Raw genomic sequence first — 16,232 nt, 5'->3', positions numbered from 1 at the left:
CAAAATCACAAATAGTTACATACATATTTTCTTCAAAAATTCATATAGTTTTAGTGCTTACATTCATATTTTAAATTTACTTTTTAAGGCATTTAAAATTTTTGATTGACAATATTTGCATATATTATGTGGTACAACATGACATTTCCATACATGCATACAATGTGCACAGATGAAATCAGGATGATTAACACTTTCCTCTCTTTGTAATTATTTTGTGACTGAAGCCTTGGAGCTCCTCCCTTCTATTTGCTCAGAAAATATACGCTGGATTTACAGAAGGAGTTGGGATGATTCTCTCCCTTTTAACTGTTTTGAATAGTTTAAGAAGAATTGGGATTCGTTCTTATTAAAATTTTGGTAGAAATCAGCAGTGAAGCCATCTGGTTCTGGATTTTTCTTTATTTGAAGGGTCCTTATTACTGATTCAATTTCTGTCTTGGTTATTGGTCTATTTAGGTTTTCAGTGTCTTCATGATCTCAATTTTGGTAGACTGTATGTGTCCAGAAATCCACCCATTTTTTTCTAGATTTTCCAATTTGCTGGCATAAAGCTGTCTGTAGTAATTCCTGATTACTCTTTTTATTTCTATGATATCCACTGTAACATCACCAATTTTATTAATCTAGGTATTCTTTTTTTGGTTAGTTGTTATCAATTTTATTTTTTTCAAAAACAGCTCTTTATTTTAATGATCTTTTGTATCTTTTTTGTTTCAATTTTGTTTAATTCTCTATTTTTTTTTCCTCTGACAATTTGGGGTTTGGTTTGTTCTTGTTTTCCTAGATCCTTGAGTTGCACTGTTTGATCAATTATTTGATGCCTTTACAATTTCTTGATGCAGGCACTAATTACTACAGGATTTCCTCTTAACATTGGTTTTACTATACCATGTAAGTTTTGATATGTTGCGTTGTCACGTTCTTTCATTTCTAGGAATTTTTTTATTTTCCTTTTGATTTCTTCTATGACCCACTGTTCATTCAAGGGTATGATGTTCAGTCTCTGTAATCTGGAATTTCTCTCATGCCCATTTTAGAATCTTTCATGTATTACTGTGGAAAGTTTGACTACAATGTGTCATGGTGAAGATCTTTTCTGATCACATCCATTAGGAGTTGTATGTGCTTCCTGTACTTGGATGTCCCTTTCTCCAAATTAGGGAAATTTTCTGCCACAATTTCACTGAATAGGTCTTCTAATTCATTCTCTCTTTCCAAACCTTCAGGAACTACTACAACATGTATGTTTGGTCATTTGATAGTATCCCATAAATCTTGAACACTATTTTCAGATTTTTAATTTTTCTTCTTATTTTCTATTTCCAAGGGTTTGTCTTTTAGCTCAGATATTCTTTCTTTATTTTTATAGATTTATTTATTTATTTAACAGGTGGAGTTTACAGACAGTGAGAGAGAGAGAGACAGAGAGAAAGGTCTTCCTTCCGTTGGCTCACTCTCCAAATGGCCACAAGGGCCACAGCTGCGCTGATCCAAAGCCAGGAACCAGGAGTTTCTTCCTGGTCTCCCATGTGGGTGCAGGGGCCCAAGCACTTGAGCCATCTTCCACTCCTTTCTCAGGCCATAGCAGAGAGCTGGACGAGAATAGGAGCAACCAGGACTAGACCCCGGTGCCCATATGGGATGCCGGCGCCACAGGCGGAGGATTAACTTAGTGAGCCATGGCGCCAGCCCCAGGTATTCTTTCTTCTGACTCACTGAGTCTATTGTTAAGGTTTTGCACCATATCTGTTATTTGACATCTTGAATTCTTCATTTCTAATATTTCTGTTTTATTTTCTCCTCAATATCTCCATCTCCCAGCAATTTCTGATCCATGTCATGTATAAATTTCTTTAACTCATGTATTTGCTTCTCTGTATTTTTTAATAATATTATGATTATTCTATTGAATTCCTTTTCAGGCATCATCTATCTCTTTGTCTTCACATTCTAATATTAAAGTGCTGTTGTGTTCCTTTTGGTGAGTCCTATTGTCTTCCTTTTTAATGTTTCTTGCATTTCTACATTTATTTGTAAGTATTTATGGAAACCTTTGTTGGTTTTCTCCTCTGATGGTTTTTATCTTTGAAATATGCCTCTGTGGCTTAGTGGAGTGTTTGTTCCTTCAGCAGATATCCAGAGCTGTGTGCTAGGTGGGGCCAGGAAGCTCCGGCCAGTGCCCATGGTGGAACAAGTGTCCAGAGTGACACCCATGTTGGGCGTGGCAGATCTCCTCTATCATCAGCAGGGGGAAGGGTGTGATCATGTTGGCTCTAGTAATCACAGCCTCATCCCCAGTTGAACCCGGTGAGCTCACAGTGGCTAGACACCCCACCCACACAAGCACAGGAATTGCACAAAGAATCTGTGCACTCCTCAGTGTGAGCATGGAACCGTCTGCAACGACCCACCCCAGGGCTCAGGGAACTCTGACCTTCTGAAGCCAGACACAGCGACTGCCCAGAGAGGCAGCCACACTTCATGCTCTATCATGGGCACAGAATTTCCACAGTCATAGCGTACAGGGCTCCCACAGCCACAGGGAGCACAGGATCTATTATAGCTCCAAAAACCTCTACTTTCTAAGGAGCGAGCCGTGGCGTGAGCCAGCAGCAAGGTGCCAATGGAAGTTGGTTGGTGCTCTTCCTTGGCAAGTTGAGTCCAGACACCTTGATAGAGTGGAGGTGGGGGGAGCATTTCACAGGCCCAGGTGGTTGCCCTTCTCTCCATCCAACCATCCAGGCCAGACTCAAAGTCAATGGGGACCATGGATTTAGCCCTCTGGTAAAAATTCCCCAATCATGCAGACTGCAGCAACCTCTACTTCCCTTATGAAGCTGGCACTTCCTCCCTGCTAGTCACCAGGTGCCTTTGTTGGGGGATGGGAAGAAAGCAATGTGCTCTCCCGCCATGGGGTTATGTGGGCACCTAGCCGCCAACAAGTGCTCCAGGCCCTATTCAAAGTCAAGTGGGGTCCGTGAGGCTCTCCCACAGGCAATACCACGAGTGACATGGACTGCCGCAGGTTTCTCTCACCTCATTCCAAGAAGGTGGTGTCTCCTCCTGTGGGAGTTGCTGGCGGTGCCCCACTCGCCACTGTCATGTCCTAAGCACTGCTGCATGACTGTGCCATCCCAACTGCTCCACAGAATTTCTACTGCAAACTTCTCTCCAACTGTCTCGTGGGAACGTAGTTCCTCCCCTTTTCTTCTGTCATCTTCCAGTGGTCAAAATCCGCGATGTCTTTTCCCTCTTCAGCCATCTTGGATCTCTCCTTTAAATTCTTTAATCATCCATTCAGCATGCAAGAGCATGTTGCCCCACTGCCATGCATTTGTAAATTTTCTACTGTTCTCACTGTTGATTTCCAGTTCTGTTCTATTGTGGTCTAAGAAGATACATGGCATGATTTTTTAAAAATTATCAACACTTTATTTGCGGCCCAGTGTATGGCCTATTCTACAAAACACTCCAGGAGCTGTTGATAAGACTAAGTATTCTGTTGGATGAAATCTTCTGTAAATGTCTGTTACTGTCTATTTGCTCTATAGCACAGTTCAACTGTGATGTGTCTTTCTTAACTCTCTGGATGATCTGTGCAGTAATAACAGTGGGGTGTGGAAGTCCCCAACCTTACTGTGTTGCAGTCTATCTTCCCCTTTAGATCTAATATTTGCTTTATAGATTTGGTTGGTCTGGTGTTGGGTATTGGGAGTTGGGTATAATTACAGATATTATCTCTTCTTCTTCAATTATATCAATATATGATGACCTTGTTTCTTTTTTGCAGTTTTTTGATTTAAAGTCTGTGTATCTGATATTAGTGCAGCTACTCCTGCTTGCTTTTTTTTTTGTATATTTAAAATTGCTTGTCTTTAACAACATGGAACTTATTTTGATTGTTTTTTTTTTTAACTTTTATTTAATGAATATAGATTTCCAAAGTACAGCTTATGGATTACAATGGCTTCCCCCCCATAACTTCCCTCCCACCCGCAACCCTCCCCTTTACCTCTCCCTCCCCCCTTCCATTCACATCAAGATTCATTTTCAATTCTCTTTATATACAGAATATCAGTTTGGCATATATTAAGTAAAGATTTCAACAGTTTGCACCCACATAGTAACACAAAGTGAAAAATACTGTTTGAGTACTAGTTATAGCATTAAATCACATGTACAGCACATTATGGACAGAGATCCTACATGGCAAGTAAGTGCACAGTGACTCCTGTTGTTGACTTAACAAATTGACACTCTTGTTTTTGGCATCAGTAATCACCCTAGGTCTTGTCATGAGTTGCCAAGGCTATGGAAGCCTTTTGAGTTCACCAATTCTGATCATATTTAGACAAGGTCGTAGTCAAAGTGGAAGTTCTCTCCTCCCTTCAGAGAAAGGTACCTCCTTCTTTGATGACCTGTTCTTTCCACTGGGATCTCACTCACAGAGATCTTTCATTTAGGGTTTTTTTTTTTCCCCAGAGTGTTTTGGCTTTCCATGCCTAAAATACTCTCATGGGCTTTTCAGCCAGATCCACATGCCTTAAGGGCTGATTCTGAGACCAGAGTGCTGTTTAGGACATCTGCCATTCTATGGGTCTACTGTGTATCTCGCTTTCCATGTTGGATCGTTCTCTCCCTTTTTTATTCTATCAGCTAGTATTTGCAGATACTAGTCTTGTTTATGTGCTCCCTTTGGCTCTTAGTCCTTTCATTATGATCAATTGTGAACAGAGTTTGATCACTGGGACTAGTGAGATGGCATTGGTACATGCCACCTTGATGGGATTGAATTGGAATCCCCTGGTATGTTTCTAACTCTACCGTTTGGGGTAAGTCAGCTTGAGCATGTCCTGAATTGCACATCTCTTCCCTCTCTTATTCCCACTCTTATATTTAACAGCGATCACTTTTCAGTTAAGTTTCAACACTTAAGAATAACTGTGTATTGATCAGCTTTTGTCCTGCTTGCTTTTTGTTTGCAGTTGCATGAATTTTTTCTCATGCCTTCACTTTCAAACTACATATATCTTAACCTAGTTGGTAGCATATAGTTGGGTCTTGTTTTTATTTTATTTATTTTTATTTTTTATTTGACAGGCAGAGTTAGACAGTGAGAGAGACAGAGAGAAAGGTCTTCCTTCCATTGGTTCACTCCCCTAATGGCCGCTACGGCCGGTGCTGCACCGAGCTGAAGCCAGGAGCCAGGTGCTTCTCCTGGTCTCCCATGCGGGTTCAGGGGCCCAAGCATGTGGGCCATCCTCCACTGCCTTCCCGGGCCACAACAGAGAGCTGGACTGGAAGAGGACAGCCAGGACTAGAATCAGTGCCCATATGGGATGCCAGTGCTGCAGGCAGAGGATTAACCAAGTGAGCCTTGGCAACAGCCCCTGGGTCTTGTTTTTTATTCATTCATCCTACTTTATCTTTTGAGGAGGTTATTTAATCTATCTACATCCAAGGTTAATATTGATAGGTACAAACCAATTCCTGTCTGTCATTTTGTCAATTGTTTACTGATCATTTACTTCTCTTAAAATCTTTGTGTTTTGGTAAATTTATATCATGATAGGGTTTGACTCTCCTCTCTTTCTCTTTCATGTTTCTGCTGTTAGTGGGTTTTGTACTTCCATGTATTTTCATTATGGTTGTGATACCTATACTTCTTTGTAGGAATTTCTTTTAACACTGGTCTGGAGGTGATGAATTCACTGTTTTTGTATGTCTGAGAAATACTTTATTTCTCCAACATTTCTAAAGGATAGTTTTATTAGATGTAGTATTTTTGGCTGGCAGTTTGTTTTCTTTTGAGACCTAGAATAATCATCTCATCTTCTACTGACCCCATAAAGTTTCTGCTGAGACATCTCCTGTTAGTTGAATGGGCTTTTCTTTACGTACAACTTGATGTTTTTCCCTTGCTGTATTTAAGATTCTTTTCTTTGTCTTTAACTCTCGACAATTTCACTATAAAATGTTCTTTTTTTTTTAACCACAGCATCACATAAGTTTATTTCAGATGTAACAGCAATGTTAAAATTGATAAGTTTAATCTTTACTGCACCAAGTAAACCTAGCTATTAAGTATTTTTTTTAAAGTTATCCTCTCCAAAAAACTGAAGGAACTTTTCTTTTTCCACCACCACATTTCAAAGTTTCCCAATAGTTCTCTTTTTGGAGGACTTTCAATTGATGAGTAATTGCCTTTGAGATACATTTAAGAACTTCTTTCCCCAAATGAAAACTAATCTGAACAAACTATATATTGCATGGATTTCTCTACAGATGCTTTTCTTTAGAACCCAAATGGGAATACCCTACAGTAAAATTTTGACAGTTTTGCCTACAGTAAGAACTATCTGTCCTGAAAAATGATGAATATATACTGTAATCTTCCAGTTAACACAAGTATTGTTTGAATTTAAAGATAATTTTTACCACATATCAAAATAACAAAATCAACATGGCACATTACATTGGTCTTTACTGATTCACAGGCATATGAACTAAACGTAGCTTCTACTTGTTTTACCTCCTCTTCCCCTCTAAGTGGACAGCATACAAGTTTCATGCAGGACAATTAATTTACAAACAATCGATTTACAAACATTTACAATTTAGATTAAGTCACTGGCTAGTGTGGAAAAAGAAATCCATAATGATAGGGAGCCTAAACACTCAATTCAAAATTTTTTTCTTCCTTAAATAACATGTACTAATGACACAGCTATTCGGTTTTTCAACAACAAATTTAGGGATACATTCATAGGACCAATTAGACAGTCCAGGTGAAATGGTTATAGATATAGAGGCAGTGTCATTAGTCTATCAAAATCTATTTTGATATCTGGAAGTTTACAAAAAGGCTGAATTCTTCAAACTAATTATGCCTCTGGGACTCACCCATACTTTTCTTGGCAAGACCAAGCTGATATTTATCCATGAAGGTAAAGGTGCTTACTACTAAACTTTTCTTCTAACCTCAGATTTGGACTGTCTAAAAGTTTAAGAAACTGACACCCTGCAAACCAGTATGGTCCCTTCTACATTTAACTATCTGGAGTTTAGAACCCTATAAACTCACTCATCAATGATCTTTTCTGTATTATTCTTGGCACTCAGTTAAATCTGGCAAAGTCTATTGTACTTTGTACTTTCACATTCTCAAACAAAAACAACATTATAAAGTGTACATAAGCACTTTGCCTAATAATTGTCATTTAAAATATCAGAAGATGAAACTTTACACCAGTATTTACATAACAGGATAAGTATTATGAATCAATATGCCACTTAAGTCCAAGCCCTGAACACTGTTTTAAAGTTTAATGAGAGCAGTTTTTGGGTCATCAGTACTGGCAATCTGTTCTAAATATTGGAGATGGGACTACGGGAGGAAAACATGAAGGTTTCAGATGTCTCCTATCCCACAAAAGTTACCAATATGTCAAAGTCACTCCCTATGCACCAGAAACTATCTGGCATAAACCAGTCATATCTGTAGAAGAGGTCACAGTACTATCTGCATTATTAACACTTTCTACTTCTACTTTTCCAAGAATAGAAGCACAATGTTTAACAATTTCCCTTACCCCAAAGTCTTCAACTCAAAATACACAGGCACAGAATCTAAGAAAATCTGAGATGTTCTCCAATATGTAAGGGATACCACAGCTATGTTATTCTCAAAAATACTGTCTAGATATCCTACCTGCATTGTCAAAAAATTGGTGGTCACACTTTTAATAGTCTGCATTAGTCAACATTAAATGCATTAAATGTGCCACAAGTACCTCTAAGCTTCCTTTTAGGTTATTTTTTGAATGTGTCCGAGAAGAAACATCTGCTTTGGGATTATTTAAGGGCATTGGGCTATAAGGACATCAACTCAATTTTTTTTTTTTTTTGACAGGCAGAGTGGACAGTGAGAGAGAGAGACACAGAGAGAAAGGTCTTCCTTTTGCCGTTGGTTCACCCTCCAATGGCTGCCGCAGCTGGCGCACTGCGCTCATCCGAAGCCAGGAGCCAGGTGCTTCTCCTGGTCTCCCATGCGGGTGCAGGGCCCAAGTACTTGGGCCATCCTCCACTGCACTCCCGGGCCATAGCAGAGAGCTGGCCTGGAAGACGGGCAACCGGGACAGAATCTGGCGCCCCGACCGGGACTAGAACCCGGTGTGCCGGCGCCGCAAGGCGGAGGATTAGCCTATTGAGCCATGGTGCCGGCCATCAACTCCATTTTTAATATTAAACTATTACTGGATTTACTGAAGAAAAAAAAAACAACAGAAAAAACCTAAATCACAACAAACCTCTTTAGGTCAGTTAAAAAACCATTATCTCTAGCTAGGATATTAAAAAAAATTAATCTCACCAGCCCAACTCTCAAAGTTAATGCCACTAGTAACAATCAACAACAAGAAAAACAAACTTGCTAACAAGCCCACTCATTAGTAAAAAACAGTTTAGTTCAAATACTTAAGCCAAAGTATAATACTGCCTACCCAAACTGCCCCATCAAATAAATTGCTCTAGAAACCAAAATAAACTTAGTACTTCCAACAAGGGTAACAATGGTTCAACTCCTGAGAGTTCTCATGAGGACTAAAGGTGGAGTGAAGGCAATGAAGAGGGATTAATCCCACAAATGGTCTTTAAAAATGCAAAGTCCCACAAACTCACTAAACTTGTCTATAATTACAGAACAAGATACTGCTGCTGCTTCTTTTTGTCTTTGGAAATGAAACTTTTTGCAAGCTCTGATCTTCAATGTGAAAGCAGGACATTAAAAAAAATTCAGCTAAAAAAGTTGAAATAATTTGATGCCCAAATTTTTGGGACCGTATATCTTAACTGTGAAACTGTAAATATCTACCATCTCTTTCCTTCAACCAAACCACCTCACAAAAATAAGAGAAATAAAACATGATTATTTTTGAAGTCCTTGAAAGAATGAAACTTCTAGAAGAAAGTAAAGAAAGGAGGAAAAACAAGAACAAGGAAGGAAGAAAGCTTTAAAACAAAGTGTGTGTGTCGGGGAATCAATGGGCCTTTCTCTCAGTTGGCGACAAGCAAGTGCAAGAAAGTTCATTTGTAGTTTGCTCTGTTGTCTGTCTTTGCACATCTGCACTCTGACCAGAAGGGACTCCGAGATTTTTCTGCAGCATGTGAGCTTCTGCTGGCTCTATCCTCTTAGAGCAGTTCTTCTGTCTCAATAATCTCCAAGCCAAACTTCCTGTAGGAGTCAACTGCCAACTCACTGCTGTTCTGGACGTGCAGCTAAATGTCAAAGGTGCCATCTTGGCCGGCGCCGCGGCTCACTAGGCTAATCCTCTGCCTTGTGGCGCCGGCACACCGGGTTCTAGTCCCTGTAGGGACGCCGGATTCTGTCCCAGTTGCCCCTCTTCCAGGCCAGCTCTCTGCTGTGGCCAGGGAGTGCAGTGGAGGATGGCCCAAGTGCTTGGGCCCTGCACCCCATGGGAGACCAGGAGAAGCACCTGGCTCCTGCCATCGGATCAGCGCGGTGCGCCGGCCGCAGCGCGCTGGCCGCGGCAGCCATTGGAGGGTGAACCAACGGCAAAGGAAGACCTTTCTCTCTGTCTCTCTCTCTCACTGTCCACTCTGCATGTCAAAAAATAAAAATAAAAATAAAGTGCCATCTTTTTCACAGATGTTTAAGACATGATTTAGCATTTTTGTCCCTATTCCTAGCCTTTGGTAAGGTGCCAGAATCCTAGTGTCATGATGTAAAGCCTCTTCTGATTCTGTGAATGATCCACCCTACAGCATACCACACCCACAACAGTATCATTGACATAGGCAGGTGTTGCTAGCTCTCCAACCTCCAGCACATTCCTGTAGAACTTGTCAGTGGAAAGATGACTGGAAAGATGACTTGGTTCAACCTCTTCAACTGTTTAGTATTGTGTGGTGTCACATCTCCCAGCTCGATCTGGCCCCCTTTCACCTTCCCCGCCTGCTGAGGCTGTCCTTACTGCCCCAGAGCCCTCAGCGCCCTCAGCTCTGGCCACTCAACCTCACTAGCAGGCCTTCTTGGTCTCCTCGCTTAGGGCAGGGAGCAAGGAGTGGAGCATGTGATGGAGACCGCAGAAGCCGAGCTCTGCTCTGAGCCTCGAAGTGGGTGGGAGGTGTCTCCTGCCACCCCACTGTCTATAAAATGCTTTAGAAAAGGTATTTTTGGTTGAGTCTGATTTTTTTTTGAGCCCCCTGCATCTGGGTGTCCACCTCTCTTTCAAAATTGGGGAAATTTTCAGCTATTATTTCATTAAATAATTCGTCAATGCCTTTTCCTTTCTCTTCCCCTCCAGTTATTCCCATAACATGAATATTTGTTCACCTGGTGGTGTTCCATATATCTCAGACTTTCTTCATTCTTTTTAATTCTTCTGTCTTAGATACAATTTGAAGAACATAATTGTACTTCCCTCTCTCCATCTTTCTTTCCTTCTTTCTTGATTGCTTGCTTGCTTGCTTGCTCGCTTTCTTTCCTTCCTTCCTTCCTTCCTTAATTCTTTTCCTTCTCATTTTTGCAGCAACAAACTTTCAACTTAGTTTGTAATCACAGGCTTAATGTACCACTAACTGAAGTGTTCAGCAAGTAAAAAGTGGAAAGACCACTGTCCCACCAGAACATAGACAAGGGATGTAAGCAATAATCAAATCATTCTTGGTCTGGCTTACTTGGAAAAGCTTACGTTCAAGACCAGTAATGCTTTCTTTTCCTTGATCTATTTTGTTTTAAAGCTGTCAACTACAACTTTTATGTCATTGACTGAAGTCTTCAGTACTAACATTTCTAATTGATGTTTTTAATGATTTTTATCTCTATTGAATTTCTCATTCATATCATGCATTGTTTTCCTCATTGCTTTTAATTGTGCTCTCTTACATCTCAGAGGGTTTCCTCAGGAATATTATTTTGAATTATTTTAAGACATTTTATAGATTTTCCTTAAATCAGGTTCTATTTGCAGAGAATTATTGCATTACTTCAAAGATGCTTCCTAACATTCCCTGTGTCCCTGTGTTGATGTCTGTGCATCTGGTGTGAAAGCTGTTTATGGAGCAGGTTTTATTAGAGAGCTTTTTTGGGATGTAGGGTGTCCACTGGGTAGTTGATTTGACTTTGTTTCTACATGAGCCCAGAGTGTAACCGCCATGTGATCTCTTCAACTGTAAACAGTGTTAGCAGTGTATACAAGTGCTATAATTTTCTAGCCTATAGCAATTTTTTTATTTGTTTTGTTTTGTTTTGTTTTGTTTTGACAGGCAGAGTGGACAGTGAGAGAGAGAGACAGAGAGAAAGGTCTTCCTTTGCCATTGGTTCACCCTCCAATGGCCGCCGTGGCTGGCGCGCTGCGGCCGGCGCACTGTGCTGATCCGATGGCAGGAGCAAGGTGCTTCTCCTGGTCTCCCATGGGGTGCAGGACCCAAGCACTTGGGCCATCCTCCACTGCACTCCCTGGCCACAGCAGAGAGCTGGCCTGGAAGAGGGGCAACCAGGACAGAATCCGGCGCCCCGACCGGGACTAGAACCCAGTGTGCCAGCGCCGCAAAGCGGAGGATTAGCCTAGTGAGCCGTGGCGCCGGCTAGCCTATAGCAATTTTATAGGTATTGGTATAACATTATAGTGTGCATGCATTTCAAAAGGTGTATGTCTGCAGACACCACAGAGATGAAAGGGGTTTGTGATGGCAGTAGTTACATTCCTGGTTCTATGGGACACAGAGTCGATCCCCCATAGTTCCCACTAATTGAGCACTGGTGATACTGGGGCTGTGGCACTGACAGCCCTGGCCCCCAGGCTGTGTGACATGGCTATGTCTTTCACTGGGCCCTGCTGGTTGAGCAATGGTGCTATCAGAGCTTACAGACCAGCCTCCACAGTCTTAGCACTGGGGACATGAGGTATCTACAGGGCAAGCATGGGTTATGCTGGGGATTGTGCCCTGGGAGGCACAGCCATGGGAAGGGCCTTCTCCAGGTTCCATGGGGTGAGTGCCGGTGACTGTTGCCTATGAACTAGCATTAATAACCACAGTATCAGAGCTGCTGGATTTGGTGGGAACCTTACTCATGTCCAACAAGTTATCTTGGAGACTGTGAACTGGCAGGTGTAGGCCTAGAGCAGTGGAATGCATACAGAATCTTTCCCAGGTTGCTCGGGGTGAATACAGCACCAACAGTCTCGGTCTCAGCTACAGAACACAGTGTCCTTGCGCAGGTCCTTTAGGGTGAGTACAGGTTATTCCGGGGATTGTGCACTGGCAGCCTTGGACTGGAAGCAGAACAAACAGGGCTTTCTCTAAGTCCCACCTGTGAGTGAGACTTACTCGGGATTACAGCACTAACACCAACAGTTCCAGGACTGCAGAAAACAGAAGGTACCATCCTCAGGTCATCTGAGGGCAGTGACGCTGGAGCTTTTGCCCTGGATACTCTGAGATGCAGAGCCAGGATCCCTGGGCCACAAGACGCAGACAGGGAGAGGGATGGTTTTCTCAGGTCTTCCTGGGTTTCTGTTTCGGTTGCTCCCAGCACTGAGTCCCAGAAAGCACAGAGGAACATCCCGAGATCAACCGTGCAGAATGAGTGAGCATGGCTCTGGGCTTGTGCACAAGAATTCCACAGCTGCAGGATGGCTCTCTGCCCTTTGATGTGTACTGGTTCTGGGTGCATCTGGTGGAACAGGGAAGCCTAACTGGCCCTAAGACAGAACACAGTCTAGCAGTGGCTCAACCACGGCAGCTTGGGTTTGGCACTGAGGTCAAGGTGAGGGTGTGCAAGTGTGTTCCTTGTTTGGAGCAGAGCACTTGGACCCCAGGCACTCTTCAGGCTGGATTTAAAGGCCAGGAGAGCTGTGGAGTGCCCCTGGAGTTAGGGGTGCCAATTTGCCTGGATGTTGGGAGTTGCTGAGTTTTCCTGCTTGCCTCTTCCCGACAAAGTGGAGTTGCCAGTGTAGGAAATGCACTGTGTTTTGCTCCCTGCTGTATATGCCTCTCTGAGTCTGTGCTGTTTACGCTTCCTGTCACTTTTTTTCACTAAATCTAGGTTTATTAGTGCAATCCCAAGGCATTTATTACTCATTGTTATTTGAAAATCCACATATTATAAGAAAATCTACTGCCTTATGCATTCTCTTTATAGATCATCATCCCTTAACACCTACTGACAATATGGCATTAAGAAGTAGAAAAATAACCTGACCTTTAGAACAATGGCTTTGTTGGAGGGAGGGGGCTACAACCGAATTGATAAATCACTTGGTCTGCCTACCCTTCCTTGTCACATATAGAAAAGATGACACTTAGCCACACACTAAGGCTAAGACTGTTCTTTTGGTCCTTGAACCAGTCCTCCTATCATTTATAGTGACTCTCTGTGCAGAACCCAACTATGTACAGTAAAAGGCAGCTTGACCAACATAATTCAAACAGACGCTCCATGGTAAACCTCAATCCACTGCCCCCCGCATTGTGGAACATGTGATCACATGTTCATTATTCTGCCCACAAAGTTCACGCTTATGTTTCCCTCTGGTTTTGTTTTAAAAGAATATTGTATATATGAGACTGTAGCAGTCATTTTATTACCACCACATAACGAACCTAACATCACTCATCATTTTAAAATAAGAAATGGTGACAAACTTTACTATAAATTGTGCTGTATTGTTATGCAAATGGTTCCCAAAGACCTCAACATTTATAATTCCGTCACTGTTTTAGCACTTAGATGTACATATTTTGTTTCTTTCAAAATACTTTATGATTTATACACTGGGCTCATGAAGTTGAGTCTTTCTTAGTTATTCCAAGTTAAAACTCTAACTACTTACATCCAGGGAATCCTTCAACTGCCCAAAGCACTTCCTTTTGTCCTGCATGGTGAGTAGTTTTTGGCACCCAAATGAAAAACATTTCTGAATGACTTTAGAAGAACTGTCAGGCTGGTGTGCCAGAAGGATCATAAGACTTTTAAGAAAGGATTTCAAGCAATTTTCTTGAAAGTTATTGCTACCAAGTTGCTTATAAAGTTGCATTTTGACATAAACACTGTTTCCAACTCTGTGGGGCTTAACTTGGAACAGTAATAAGAAGCCCATTAAGTCCTGGTCAGTTTTACCACTAAACAACTCTCCAGATCTGAGTTTCTTGGTGGTGGAACTAGTGGTGAACTCTCACTCATCAAACCCAAGCACCACGTGTGCCCATTCATGAGCGTCCTCTGGCATCCAACAAAGACCGACTGCTGAGACCCACGTAACTTTCACCCAGTGATTCGGATGGAACTTAGTCACAAAGCAGAGTTTTAAACTGTTCTTCCCTTTGAAAAAAAAAAAAAAGATCAGCTAATTTATGTTGTTTAGGGGCATGCCCAGTGGCCCAGGGAAAGAAAATTAATCAACTCTTTTAGCTTAGGCAAATGAAGTAGGATGCTCTTTCAAAAAAAAAAAATAACTCACGTCCAAAATTAAATGAATGTCCATTTCTTTCATTTTGATCTTTCATTCTGATAATCCAACAAACTCTCTAGAGACCAAATCACAGTGAGAAAAAATTAAATGCGAATTAACTTACTGTAGGAGATGGCCACGGGTCCTTCTTTCCTTGAAGAAGTCCTTTGAGGACCCAGACACTGCTTTGTCAGACATGATTCAGAGAAAAGAGAAGGAATTAATGTAGTTTGTAGGCTGTCTTTAAAAGATCCTTTGCTATTCCAAGTCCCTTCTCTACTCACAGCCAATGAAACTGGCTGCCTGGCCCTCTGCCTCCTCCTGTCTCCTTCTCCTCATCCCTCATCCAGGATTCTCCCAGCTTCCAACATCGCCCTGACAGACACACAGCAAAGACATGTGATGCTGGCAACAGCTTTAATTCCACTGGGCCTCCAGGTCTGAACAAAGCACAGCTCTGACTAAAAACCATCGAAGGGAGAGGAAAAGAATCCTGAGCACCTCTCAGCATGTTTTATTTCTGCTATTAGCACATTATGCTGTCCTGTGAGTCTCTCTTGTTAAATTACAACTTTTGCATCCCACTTAAAACCTTTGAAGCCTTTTGAAAATTAGATATGTGCTTAATACTGTGACTTATAACTAATAAGGTTTCCTAAGCATTTTTTTTTTTACCGAGTGATTATTATTTCATTAAATTGTGTAATTCTGTGCTCTTGGCTTGAAGGATGTGTTTTTCTGCTGTAAAAGCTTCCACACACAAGCCATAAGCTTCAAAATCAAAGCAAGATCAACCTGACAGCCATCTCATATGTAATATGCTCAAAGTAACAGACACCGTTCAACCCTCACAATCACATTCAAACTGGTCGAAAGAGAGCCTCTGACGGCTTTTCATTTTATATATATATATATATTTTGGAAACTCCTACCTCGTACTGATGTAAGCATTAAGGTAAATGCAGAATTAGAAATAAAATTTTGTGGGGCTGGCACTGTGGCATAGCGGGTAAAGCTGCCCGCCTATAGTGCTGGCATCCCATATGGGTGCCAGTTCCCGCCCTGGCTACTCTACTTCTGATCCCGCTCTCCGTTATGGCCTGAAAAAGCAGTAGAAGATGGCCCAAATCCTTGGGCCCCTCTACCTGCATGGGAGACCCAGAAGAAGCTCTTGGCTCCTGGCTTCGGATTGGTGCAGCTCCGGCCCTTGTGGCCATCTGGGGAGTGAGCCAGCAGATAGAAGGCCTCTCTCTCTCTCTCTTTGCCTCTCCTTCTCTTTCTGTGTAACTCTGACTTTCAAATAAATAAATACATCATTTTTAAAAGATTTATTTTATTTATTTGAAAGACAGAATTACAGAGAGAGGTAGAGACACAGAGAGAGAGAGGTCTTGCATCTGCTGGTTCACTCCCCAGATGGCTGCAACGGCCGGAGCTGTGCCGATCCAAAGCCAGGAGCCAGGAGCTTCTTCCAGGTCTCCCACATGGGTGCAGGGGCCCAAGGACTTGTGCCATCTTCTACTGCCTTCCCAGGCCATAGCAGAGAACTGGATCGGAAGAGGCGCAGCCAGGACTAGAACTGGCACCCATATGGGATGTTGGCGCTTCAGGCCAGGGCTTTAACCCGCTGCACCACAGTGCCGGCCCCCATAAATAAATCTTTAAAGGAAAAGAAATAAATTTTTGAGGGGCCGGCAGATCCCAGAGTTACACCACTACAGATAATTATAGATGCAGTCCATTTGAATGAAATAA

General features: G+C 41.9%; 1 long non-coding RNA gene across 2 annotated transcripts in view; it reads right to left on the bottom strand.

Annotated features, from left to right (window-relative positions):
* LOC138850474 (uncharacterized) overlaps positions 1–16,232 on the bottom strand; it is a 76,488-nt gene that overhangs the window by 26,198 nt on the left and 34,058 nt on the right. The window contains exon 2 of one of the 2 annotated variants that reach the window (XR_011390272.1): positions 14,602–14,659. This is a non-coding gene — a long non-coding RNA (uncharacterized lncRNA). Of the gene's footprint in view, positions 1–9,292; positions 14,660–16,232 lie in introns of those variants that run through there. The other variant, XR_011390271.1, reaches the window with a different exon arrangement.

Source organism: Oryctolagus cuniculus, chromosome 7 (genome assembly GCF_964237555.1).
Source record: "Oryctolagus cuniculus chromosome 7, mOryCun1.1, whole genome shotgun sequence".
In the NCBI taxonomy this organism is placed as follows: Eukaryota; Metazoa; Chordata; class Mammalia; order Lagomorpha; family Leporidae; genus Oryctolagus; species Oryctolagus cuniculus.
Note: the sequence above shows the minus strand (reverse complement) of the source record. Positions and strands in the feature narration are given on the sequence as shown.